The 12,931-nt window shown below is 51.5% G+C and overlaps 1 long non-coding RNA gene across 3 annotated transcripts; it reads right to left on the bottom strand.

The window, feature by feature from the left end:
* Nucleotides 1-632: 632 nt before the first annotated feature.
* Nucleotides 633-12,527, bottom strand: LOC129503617 (uncharacterized). 3 transcript variants are annotated; one of them, XR_008663222.1, is made up of 5 exons: nucleotides 12,311-12,527; nucleotides 10,168-10,311; nucleotides 3,967-4,135; nucleotides 2,122-3,505; nucleotides 633-1,866 (listed from the first exon to the last, which is right to left on the bottom strand). It is a non-coding gene; the product is annotated as an uncharacterized LOC129503617 (long non-coding RNA). The 3 variants fall into 3 exon arrangements; XR_008663219.1 differs by having other exon boundaries at nucleotides 633-2,208; nucleotides 2,300-3,505; XR_008663217.1 differs by having other exon boundaries at nucleotides 633-3,505.
* Between the last annotated feature and the right edge of the window lie 404 nt (nucleotides 12,528-12,931).

The following is a 12,931-nucleotide window of genomic DNA, read 5'->3' as shown; positions in this document are numbered from 1 at the left end:
AGGACCTGGCAAGGTGCTCTTAAAACGCAAGTCTGAAAAAGCTTTGCCGGCCCCTCGGGGGGATAATAAAATGGATCAGAGTGTGGAAACACAAATCCAGGCCATCTTGAACTCTAGTGAAGTTCTTGCAGATCAAAGAACACGCTGGCTATCATCCTGCCAGGGAAAATGTGGAATGAGACCTTCATAATTAGACCTCTGCTTAAGTGCCGGGGAATGATTACCACTGAATAAATAAAAATAGAGGATTAAGCTCCACGGGCCCCAGCGTGGGGTCCCTCGGCCAAGTGAGAGATGGGGCTTGCAGGGGAGACCTGGGGGGCTCCAAGGGGTGCCCAAAGACAATTGGGATCTGGCTTCCCCGAAAGGAACCTGGTTTCTGGGTGGGGAAGTAGCATTGGAGGGAGTTGGGGGATTTGTGCATGGAACCTGGGCCAGAGCCACTGAGTCCTCCCATTCCCACCCCGGGCAAAGCTTACACATGACGTCACGATGGCCACCGCCTATGACACATGCTGTGGCTACCAAGTGCTTTATATCTGTTTTATTTTGAGGCAACACCAACATTCCAAGATAGCCTTATTTTACAGCAGAAGAAACAGAAGCACAGGGAGGTCAAGTAACCAACCAGAGGTCACACAGCTCATAAATGGCCAACTCAAGTCTTAAACCCTGGTCCACCCTATTCCGAGCCCCACCCCACCCCTCTCCAAATCATTGGGTTTTCTTCCAACTCCCTGCCTTCTGTTTGCTTTTCAGTCTTCGCAGCATTCGGCATGGTGCTCTGTACCAAGTTTTGGGGGCCCAATTCGTTGGATCAGCTGACAGCCATGGTGAAACACAGACCAAAGGATCTTTCCTCTCCCCCTTGGACCAAAGTATTATTGAGAGTTTCTCCAAGGATCTGTGGTGACACACCGTTGCTCAAAGAAAGCTTCTGCGCTCAGATAGGAGTGGGAACTATACGTATTACGGGGTCCTCTCTGAGAACCACAAAGCACAATGGCACATGAGAGTCATGCACAGAGATGCCTCTGTCCCCCTGTGTCCTCAGGGCCCAGCCCAGCACCTGACTCCAAAGGAGCTCAGTAAATACTTATTTGCTGAATATGAGGGAATGAATGAATGGCCATTGTACGGAAACCCGTCCACTTGGTTTAACACCGCACCTTGGCCTGCTTGGGCTGTCGTAACAAGATGTCATAAACTGAGCAGCTTAAAAATCAGAAATCAATTTGCTCACAGTTCTGGAGGCTGGAAGTCTAAGATCATGGTGCCGGTAGGGCCGGCGTCTTGTGAGGTCTTACCTCTTGGGTTGAAGACAACTACCTTCCATCTAGGGCCTCACCTGGCCTTTCCTCAGTGCGTGTGTTGTGAGAGACAGAGAGAGAATGAGAGAGAGATCCTCTCTGGTATCTCTTCTTATTTTATTTTATTTTTTTTATGGTATCTCTTCTTAGAAAGACACTAATCCTATCAGATCAGGACCCTAACCTTATCACCACGTTTAACCTCGATTACTTCCTTAGAGGCTCCATCTCCAAATACAGCCACCCTGGGGCTGGGGACCTCAATGTATGAATTTGGGGTGGACATGAATATTTAGTCCATAACACCCAGGATCTCAATATTACCTACCTAGAAAATTCTTTTTTGGTGTATGACACCATAGTCTGGTATTAAAGAACGTATATATTTCCAGAAAGGCCGGTAGCCGTGAACGCCGTCTGATGGGAGACCCCGATGACTGGAGTGGCCCCCACTGAGCAGGGTTCTGGCACGTGTCTCAGTCTCGGTGGCAGACGTGGAGACAGAGAGGTGGACGGGCGGGGGCTTTAGAGAGGACGTTCGCTTATGTTGTGGAAGCTGTTTGGGGTGTTGGGGGATAGAAGCAAACAATGGCTGTGAGACCGGCTTGGCTGGGAGGACACAGGCCAAGTTCAGGGGCATTCCTGGGTCAAACTTGAGGTAGTATTTTGGCAAGAGCAGTTTCTGCCTGAAGCTGAGGTGGGCGTGAGGCCTAGAGAGTGTCTTAGACCATTTGAACTGCTCTCACAAAAATACCACAGATGGGGGCTGAAACAACAAACAGTTATTTCTCAGAGTTCTGGAGGCTGGTACCTCTGAGATCAAAGTGCTGGCAGGTTCAGTGTCTGGTGAGGGCCCGCTTCCTGGTTCATAGACACCGTCTTCTGGCTGTGTGCCCACCTAGGGGTGGAGTGGAGAAGAACTCTCAGTAGTTTTTTCTTATAAGGGCACTAACCCCATCACGAGGACCCCACCTTTGTGACCTAATTACCTCCCCAAGATGCACCTCCAAATGCCATCCCATTAGGTCTTAGGACCACAGACATGTAGCCTCTAACGCCGAGGTCAGAAAAGATCCTGTTTCGTTTTGTTTTCCCTTAGAAATTGAGAGCAGAGAAAGAATGAGACAGAGACTGCCGATTGCCCATGCTCAGCCTGGCATAGAGGGAGGTATAAAATGACCTGATCAAGACGTGTTCCCCCTCCAATCCTCCCAGAGATGAAGGCAGGAGGGCAGCAAAGAATCTAATGAGAAGGAGGGGGCATCAGTCAGTGCCTGCCATCAGTGTGCCCAGCCCGTGGAGGGACGGCGGGTCTCTGCGCCAACAGACAGACGTGAGGGCAGAGGAGCTGGACCGGTTGGCAGGACAAGGGCCCAACGCTGGGTCAACCGGGTGGACGATGCAGGTGCCTCTGAGCTACAAGGGCTAGAGTCCCTGGGGGCTTGCGTGTCTGGGCTGCTGCTCCCTGGGGTGTGGCAGCCCCAAGACAACTCCCCTCTGAAAGTCCAGGGGGTTCCCGTCCTGCTTCGGTGAGGTTGACTTCCCAAGGCCTGTCCTGTCCTCAGAACTTCATCCACCGAGGGAACCTCTGTAAGTTCCCTTCAACAGGGGCAGGCGGTTCCATGATGCTGATGGGATCAAGGGAGGTTAGAGCCCCTCTGCCAGGAAGCCATAAGGTCTGGCTCCACGGGGAGGAGGAAAACACACCGGGCCTCCTTGTCTCCAGAGCTGGAGCCGGGTCCTGTTGGGCCCACGGTCTCACGGCAGTCACTTTGGAATATCTTTGTTCCATTCATGGGCCTCTAATGGAATCAAGACCAGGCTATTTATATTTACAGATGGTGCAAACTTTAGAGGAACATCAAATGCACCAGATGTTGTTAGGACAGAGGAAAATTAGTGAACTTGGCTGATAGAAATCAAAGAGCCCCCCGGAGAAGGCTTTCTGGGCCCGAGATGCATGAGGCTCTGAAGAGGCAGATGATAAGAAATGTGGGGATGTGAGACCCACTGGATTCAGTGCTGCTTCTGCAACCCGGGGAGGAGAGTTTCTTCGAGCTTGTTTTGCTGGGGGAAAAAAATGCAGTCATTGTCTGTTCCCATTGTTCCTTCCGAGCCTACGCGGGGGACCCGAGCAGCAGGCGGTTCATCTCCAATTATTTTCAGCCAAGGGAAAAAACAGATGGTAAATAGCACTGAAAAAAAATTTTTTTAGAATTAATATTAATAAAAGATGTGTTGGAGGCTCTGACTGAATCCTGGGGAACCAAAGCCCGCCCTGTGTGCGGGGTGGGGGGGAAGGAGGTGGAGGTAGCGGGGAGCCTGGGAGGTGGGGGGGGGCGGGACGTGGCTGCAGAGTCAGAACAGGCAACCGCTCCCCAAGTGAGTGCTAAGGTGCCAGGGTGTGGTGTGGGTGGCGGGGCACCCTTGGGCGCCCAGCATCTGGAGGGGGCTGGAGCCTGGACGCCACGAAGCGCCTGTCGAGGCTCTGAGCTCCGTGGGGGAGGAGGGCGGGGCGGGGGGCCTAGGCAGAGGGTTGCCTGCCTGGAGCTCGTGAGGCACACTGGCGCCACTGGACCCCCTTCCCGCCGGGTGTGGCCCAGATGGCTCTTTTGTGCAGCTGCAGCACACAGAGGAGGCGGGCGGGTGTCCTCACCTCCCTGGTCAGCGCTGGCCTCTGTCCCCGGGCCCGCGCAGCCAGCTCCAATGTCCATCTGTCAGCAAGTGTCCACCAGCTGTCCAGCTGTCCTCAGAGAGTTTGGATTCCACATTCGAGCAAAGAAGGGGGTGGGAGCTACATTGCTGTCTCCTTCAGGATCTGTAGACTTTGCAGGGGAGACACAAGTGACCCGCTGTAGGATGCGCGTGCAGGGCAGGGTAGGGGGAAGCAGGTTCCTGGGGACACTCATTTATTCAACAAAAGTTTTTGAGCACTCATCAGGTGCTTGGGATTGTGCTAGGCCCTAGAGAAACACTTGGGGAACACACAGGTGGGGTCCCTGCCCTCCGGGAGCTTACATCCAGCAAGAGGGAAGCAGTAGTCAACTGTGTACACAAGAATACGTGAGACACTGTTAATTTAAGTCAACACATGTAAAATGACAAATGGTGACAGTGCTGTGAAAAAAATAACTGGAATGTCATAGGAGCTACACAGGGGCATCTATGTAGTAGTTGTTTACCAGGGTCTCAGAGTCTTCTCCTAGCTTCTGCCTCCTTGGGGATATGAGGATGGAGAGGAAGCCAAGAACAGAGTATGTGCCACGATCGCAAACTAAAGACATTAGCGTGAAAAAAACAAATCCTACCTTCCAAGACAGAAACCCCCATGTGGGACCACCCCATTGCCATGTCTATCCGCTCTTGTTTCCTTGTTTTGGCCTCTACAAAGCTCAAGGTGAGAGCATGGTTGACTACAGTTGTATTGGAAGTCATGAGATGTCTCTAACGAAGGACTCTTGCCCCAGCTTTGGGTTTTCATTCCTTGCCTTGTGTTCTCTCTGTTTCATTTCCTTCACCTGATATTTTATTCATAAAAAATTTTTAATCCGTATTTTATCTTCCTCTATATGTGTGGCTTTTTTGTACATTGTTTGAAATCCTTTCTGAAACCCAGTGGAGAGTATATAAACAAGACGGGAGGGACATTGATAAGGTTCAGTTGAGACCTAAAAGTCATCCTTGCTTTCTGTGATTCTTGATGGAGCAGAGACAGAAGCAGCAGGAAAAACGTTGCTATAATGAACATTATTGGGACAATCGATGACACTGGAAGGCAGACTGTAGATTAGATAAAAAAGCATTGTCTTCATGGAAATTTCCACTAAATGGGGAAAAAATAAAAGAGGAAGAGAAACCAGGAGAGACTCTGGACTCTGGGAAACACACCAAGGGTCACTGGAGGGGTGGTGGGGGCGGTGATGGGCATCAAGGTGGGCACGTGATGTGATAAACACCGGGTGTTATACCACATGTGGGTAAATCGAATTTAAATTAAAAAAAAAAAGAAATTTCCTGAGTTTGGTAATTCACTGTGGTTATATAAAAGAAGGTTTATTCTTGCTCTTAGGAAATGCACACTAAAACGGGATACAAGGGTATGATATCTGCAACCTACCCTCAAATGGTCCAGATGAGGGGAGAAACAAGTATATATATTTCTATACACATATATACACACTTATATACTTATATGTACACATAAACACATAAAATAAGAGGAGAAGAGGGATTACAAAATATTACAATCTCACATTTGAAAAATGAAAGCACTTGCACTTCCAAAGGGAATTTGCTTCACAGTTTTAATTATAGTGGTTGGCCTCCTAAAAGGGAATCTCAAAAAACAACTCTATGTCCCTTCAATGCTTCCTCTTCTTGCTGCCTGTCTCCTGTCCGCCCCCCCCCAACAGAAACAAAAACCTCTCCTCCCCCCCCCAGAATGCTACAAGAAGACTGAATTTTAGAACAGTTCTGGAAAGAACTGTTTCTGGATAATCAGACACGGTGTGCATTTGCCTCTGGCGTTGGTGGAGATCTAAAACTCCCATCTGGGTCGTCAGCAAGTGCTTATGCTTTTAAGCATCCTCTTTCAGAGGCTTTTCTTAATCCACTGGAGAAACACCTCAACATTTCTCATCCACCCCTGACTTTTTGTCATTTGTGATGCAACCACTTTGGGCTTCAGAAGAGAGAGTGTTGCCAGCAAAGGTTAATCACAGACTTTCTAGAATCAGAAATAAGTACTTTCCATTGGCTCGGCTGCAGCCTCTGCCTGGCTGGAAGTCACCTCCAGCCCAGTCCCACCTCACATCTCACTCGAACTCTTGTTAAGGTGACCTTGGTCGAAAGCACTGGAAGACTGGCGAGCACCAACCTGTAATCGTTGTTCAAGAAAACACAGGCAGGGTGCTCCAGACCTCCTTTCCACCCTGCGCTCCCTTTCCTGAGGCATCAAGATTACAAGGAAATAGCCCCTTTAAGAGGAGTCTTTAGTTCTGGCAACATTGTCATCCTCCTCCAAGAAACCACAGTCTTCAGATCACAGAGCAAACGCCTCCCCCCCATCTCTGGTGCCTTCAGGGCTGGTTCCCAGTTGAAGGACTTAGGGCTGCATCTGCCAATGGGATGGGCCACACCTGTCTCCTTAGCAAAGGCTCAGGGCCTTTCTATTTATCTGCCTTCCTCTTACCACTGACCCTCTCCCCTTCTACAGACGTCCTGCTTGTCTGCACCTGCCAGGTGAGCAGTAGGTGGGATCTCCCATTCTCTGGTTCTTCTCTCCACATCCCCGAGTCACAGAAAAGGCTATCAGGCCTGCCTGTTTAGTCCAAAACCAACTCCCGAGTGATCGGGGGTCAACAAGGAGTCACGTCCTCCAAGTCGTAGGTCTCCAGGCAGGAGGGGGGAGAGAAAATGTGGTGGTTGCGGGAAGACCATTCCTGAATTAAAGGGTGCTATGGGCCTAGAGAAGTGATATGACTTTCCTCGCGGCACCAAGAGTGGCAGTTTACCCCCATCGCCCATTATTTTGCTTTTTTCCAGCTCTCTTCTTCAAACCCTCTCATTCACCCAGATCAAAGGGGTTTTCAGACTCTGACTCTTTCATCCTGGCAATCACCGCGTGAGGCAGCAGATGATGACAGTGATTAGCTTGGGATCGGGGAAGCCAAGCCCTGGCCATCCCTGGGACACGTCGCCTTGGCCTTGGCCAACCTGCAGGTGCTCCTGGGAAGCCAGGCTGGAGCAGGGCTTCTGGGACAGGTGGAGGCATTGGGAGTGGGCAGGGTGGGCCAACCTGCAGCCAGGTACAGCAATGGTCATGGGCCAAAGTCAAGACTGAGAAGTGATATCCTTCATCTTAAACTCTGTTGTACCTCCTGACCCAGCCTCTGGCTCTGCTTCCTCCCCTTCCCACCCACCTCTGACCCACTGAGGCTGCTTTTAGACTGCCCATGCCTCTGGGCAGCAAAGGACCAGAAGCTCAGGTTCAAGTCCTGTCTTAAGCACCTGCTGACTGGGCTCACTTTGATGTCTCTGGGCAGTCAAGGTATCTGACCCTCCTAAGGCAGTCCATCTTTGACCTGGACTATCTTATTCCTCTCTTATTCTTAAACAGGTTTGTATTTACTTTCCCTAAAGCCCTTCTGCTCTCCGCCTACAACTGAGGTTGACTTGAGCAAACAGGTGGCTGCGGCACCCCTTCCAGAGAGGATAGGATGCTTGTGGTTAATGGAGACCTGGTAACAGTATGTAAAGGCTGAGGGAATGATAACTGGGATGAGGTCAGGGGTGGGGGTGGGGTGGAGAGATATGTTAGAAACATCTGCCTCCCTATCCCATAATAACAACATTGACCAGAACCACAAAAGCAACAAGAGCAGTTATCATCCACAACCTCTATCCCCACACCTTACATCCCGAGTCACAGCCACCTCAAAGAGCCCCCTAATATGGTCAAGTGACAGCATTTTTTCCTAAGATTTGTTTATTTGAGAGTGAGAAAGAGAGAGCATGCATGTGACTGGGGGGGAAGTGCAGAGGGAAGAGAATCTTCAAGCAAGAATCTTCAATCTTCCCCACTGAGTGTGGAGCCTGATAACGAAGCTTAATCTCACGACCCTGAGATCATGACCTCAGCCAAAACCAAAAGTTGGCCGCTCCACTGACTGAGCCGCCCAGGTGTCCCAAGGGTCAAAATTTCATCCATCAAGTGAAAAATACATATGTGTGTATGACAGTATGTGCCATGCCCTGTCCTGGGCATTGGGTAAAAGGGTGTGTCAGGCGGGCCGAGCTCTTGGGGAGTTTACGGTTGAGTCACAGCTGATAGTGCCACACATCTGAAGTCACCACACAGATCAGCGAATGCACAGAGTGAAGAGGGCATCTGGCAGGGGAGGGGCTGCTCTGGCTCAGGTAGTCCCAGAGGGTCCCTCCGAGGGGGTGACATTTGGGTTGAGATCGGAAGGGTTGAAGGAGCTGCAGAATCTAGATAGAGGGCACCTCAAGGGCAGATTCCTGGAAGTGGGACAGAGCCTGGCAAGTCAGAGGATCTGAAAGTGGCCTCTTGTGGCTGGGGAGAAACAAGCTCGGGCCAAGGGGGGCCGTACTGAGGGGCCTTGGCAGGTGGTGGAAAGGTGTTGAAGTTGTATTTTATTAGAGGGCTTCTAGCAGGGGGTGGAATGTTCTGATTCCTTTTTTTTTAATATTTTATTTATTTATTCATGAGAGACACAGAGAAAGAGGCAGAGACACAGGCAGAGGGAGAAGCAGGCTCCCCATGGGGAGCCTGATGCGGGACTTGATCCCAGAATTCCGGGATCACGACCTGAGCCCAAGGGAGATGCTCCACCGCCGAGCTACCCAGGCATCCCAAATGTTCTGGTTCCTGCTGTAAATAGACGGCACTGGCTGCCCATGAGGGATGGATGGCAGAGGGTTGGGTAGAAGCTGGGAAAACACCAGGAGTCTTGAGGCAGAGACCAGTGTCCCTTTCACTGGGGAGAAAAGAGTCTGGAGCCTCAGGCTTATGGAAAAATAAATAGTAAGATCCCAGCGCAGGTGCTGACACTTTCCTGAGGCCAGAAGCAGCCGACATGGAAGACGGACGAAGTATATAAAGCCTGGTAGGACGGGGCCCATCGTACTTGGATGTAACATGGTGATAAGGCCATGGTAGGCACCGTGCAGATGGCTCAGCACGGACTCCGGGGCCCACCCCAGAGTCACCTCCTGAAGCAGCCCCTCGAGTGGCACAAAGACCGCCCTCTGGGCAGACAGATCTTCACAGGTGACCTTTCTGCAGCAGTGGCATAGAGCAACGTCCTTGATTCGGCCCCGGCCTGGGCCCCTAGGCGTAAGGCCTCTGTGAGGTCCTGGACTGGGTCACTCGGTGAGCCAGTTTGGAAGAGAATTAAACCCCTCCCACAGAGTTTTTGGGTCAGAACAATGGCAGCTCACACTAGAATTCTGGTAGAATTTACCAGGCACGCTCTGGAGCCCTTCATGCACATTAGCACTTGTCTCACCTCAAACAATCCTGTGAGGGAGGTGCTGTGATCACCTCCGTGTCGCAGCAGAGGAAACTAAGGCACAAACTAAGTATCTCCTCCCAGGTCACAGAGAGAGAGAGAGAGAGAGAGAGAGAGCGCGCAGGGGTCCAGCCAGCATCCGGAGCCACGCTATCCGACCCCATCCTGCCCCTGAGAAAGCTTCCCCGAGGTGCCAAAGCCTGCAGACCCTCCAAGGCCTAAGCTCCACAGCAGCAGGTGACGGCAGCCCCAGCCTTCTCTTGCCCAGGACACCAACAGGACATTCGTGCTCAAAAAGCCCTAGAAAAGGAAGAAACTCAAAAGAGAGGAGAAAGCTGTGAATTCTGAGCAACCAGAGGGTGCAACAGGCCCAAACAACCAGCCCCGACGTGGTCAGGAGGGAGCCGGGCCTGCCATGGCTGGGCCGCAGCCTGGCTTCTCTGGGCAGGGGGAAGGCGGGTCCGAGGGAACCCCCTGGTGCTTCGCGGCTGGCACAGGAACAACCTAGCCCTTCTGTGGGAAACCCAAGGATAACAGAGATTGTCCCCCCCACACCCCCCCGTCGCCACAACAAACCTATACTTAAACGTGATTAAATACGCTCTCTGCAAAGGGAATACCCCACAGTTTAGCCAAACGTGGGGGCACCCTCTCTCCCCCTAGCCCTGGTACGGTGGTTTATGTGGCGTACTATGTTCTGAACGGGGACCAAGTCCGTTGGGCCAAGTTCCAAACTTTTTTTTTTTTCCTTTCTAGCAGCCTGGGCCTCCCTTATGCCAAGGAGGAGGCCAGACGTGGAGGCCTCATCGCCGAGCCACGCTTACCTCCAGGGGCATGGGTGGGCAAATGCTGGCCGTGGCCCCGGGTTCTTCTCCGCGTCTCTAACCTGCCCGTCAGACTTCTGGAGCCTCAGAAATACTCAGCCTCCCTTCTCCAGGGAGAGAAGCATCGGGAGGGACACAATCTTCCTTGGGGAGGGAAGAAGAGGATATCATGTATGGATGTCCCGCCTGTCCTTGTGTCAGGCAGTAAAAGGAGTTAGTGGATGACTGGGGAAAACCTGTCCCCTGCCCCGACCCCCAGTACAACTCAGGAGGAGCGACCAAGGTTTCCAAAGTGATCATTTTCCCTCTCCAGGGCAGTGGGAGGAAAGGCAACTTTCTTAATTGCACGGACACCCACTCACGTGCATTAATACCCGCGCGCGAGATGATCTGCGTGTGTGTGCGCCCGCGTGTGTGTTTGCACACCCTCACGCAGCTGCCCTTAGAACCCTGTAATTAGCACCCCGTCAAGGACCATCTGCCTATTAGAGAACAGCAGCCTAGATCCTGGGTGATGGACAAGCCAGAAAAACTTCATTTCCCTCGTTGTAAGAGAGATCTTTTAAGCTCTGGTTTGATCGCCTCACCAGATAGGCGAGCTCTGAACTGCTTTGGAGAAATGTGTTCCCTTTGCCCCACACCCTCCCCCCCACTCTCCCTCCCCACCCCTCCAGCAGCGATAAGGCATCTGTAAACACTCTCTGAAACCCTTTCTCCAGCCTTCTTGGGTCTGCCACTTTGAAGCAGGACTGCAGGAAGGCCTCCGACGAGATGAGACTGTCTCCCAAACTGATAAAGCGGTGTGAATCCAGCTCAAATCCACTCCCTAATAGGGATTAGTGAACCTGAGGTTTGTTTGGATGGAAGGCTGAGTTGAGAAATGCGAGGTTTGGGTTTAATCAAAAGGAATCCAAACACCAGTCTCTCACCTGCACCCCCATCCCATAGACCGGGGGTGCCCAGCCCGCAGTGGGACTGCCCACACCTCCCGACTTGGAAAGTCCTTCCATCTTTTATGACTGTTCCTCTCTGGTGTGGTTGTCAGGCTTCCTCAGGTGCATGGACCACCCAAAGGGCTTGCTAAATGCAGATTCTGGGATTTTGTCACCACAGAGGCTTATTTGTGGAGGCAAATAAGTAAGACCCCAAGGGCTTCTAATGCAGGCGATCAAGACCAGACTCCTAAAAGTAGTTCTAGACCAGCTGACAACAGCAAACACCGTCGATGCAGGCTGTGGGCTGGTGGAAATACTGAACGGCTGGGGTAATGGGCTCCTAGACAGCCCCTCAGTCCTCTGAGTGCCACCTGCTGCCCCCATGGCCCTTCCCCTCCCCCAGGACCTCCTGGACTCTTCCACAGTTCAGACACTACAGAGTTAACGCCTGACCCGGCAGAAGGTCTCTGAGACCCTACACCTGCTTCTGAGGCCCGGTGTCCGCCCTGACTGGCCAGTCTTATCAGTGCTAAGCAACTTCACTATCTCCCTCCACACAGGGATTGTCTGGTGGGAGCATCTCCAGCTCGTGCTGTGCGGCGCCCATCCACTGATTGACCCCATTAGGGACATCACTAGCCATGCCCTCCTGCTGGTAGCATCTTCTTCCCCTTCCTGGTTTTCCTTCCATCTGCTCCTTCCTTGGTGCCTCCTGTCCATGTTGTCTCCTTCTCCTGTCCAGCCCTGAGTGATGACCTAAGGGCCTGTGGTCGCTGGTGTGTGGTTACTTCTCTCCGCAACTCCAGGCATGTTGCATTGTCAACTGACATCTCCCCATGGATGTAGGAGGAACACCTCAAACTTTACAAAGACAAAATAGAGCCCCTAAGTCCCTACAGAGTCCCCAGCCTATCCTAGCTCCATAGGTGGCCCTCTCTAAACTAACTTGCTCAAGCCCAAAGTCTAGGAGATTATCCCTGATTCTTATTTTCCTCATCACTTACATTCAATCCATTGGTTCTGCCAACCTGTCCAGGATCCACCTGCTTCTCTCCATCTTTTCCACCACCACCACCACCACCACCACCACAGTCTACTGCCATTGCCCACCTACCATACTAACTTCTCCTCTCTCACTTTTGCCCCTTATAATCCATTCTCTTCTCTGGCCAGGTGGTCTTATTAAAACAATCAGAGCATGTAGTTACCTTGCTTAAAGCTTTCCAGGGGCCTCCTCTTGTGTTTAGAAAGAGACCCAAATTCCCTGTCAGGGCATCCAAAATGCCTGCTGCTGATACCTTGACCTCACTTCATGCCACTCTCCCTCTGGGCCACGAGAGACCAGCCCCTGGCCTTCTTTCTCTTCCTTGGAACATCTCAAGCTTATTCCTGCTTCAGGACCTTTGCACTAGATTAGCTGTTGACCTGGAAAGTTATTTCCCGGTGGCTGGTTTCTTCTTGTTCTGATCTCAGCTTCAACGGACCTTTACTGACCTTGCAAACTAAAGTAGCTACCCAGCCCCCTCCATCACCCAATCAGAATTCTCTGCATGGCGCTGACTACTAGCAGATGGTGTAATTGTTTACTGGTTCACTCGGTTGTTTGTTGACTGTCTGCCCAGCTCCCTAATGAGGATGTTGTGCTTTGGGAATTTGTATCTGCCCCCTACCCCACTCTTTTTTTTTTTCAAGCAAATTGGCTTCGTCTTCCTTTTTATTGAATATTGTCACTTTTTACTATAGCCTGTACTCCCAGCTCTGCCCTACTGTTGATATGTTCTGAGCCAGGGCAGGGGTAGTCATGCTTGTTAGCATTGTGTACAAAGTAA

The sequence above is a fragment of the Nyctereutes procyonoides genome, unplaced genomic scaffold (assembly GCF_905146905.1).
Source record: "Nyctereutes procyonoides isolate TBG_1078 unplaced genomic scaffold, NYPRO_anot_genome, whole genome shotgun sequence".
NCBI lineage: Eukaryota > Metazoa > Chordata > Mammalia > Carnivora > Canidae > Nyctereutes > Nyctereutes procyonoides.
Note: the sequence above shows the minus strand (reverse complement) of the source record. Positions and strands in the feature narration are given on the sequence as shown.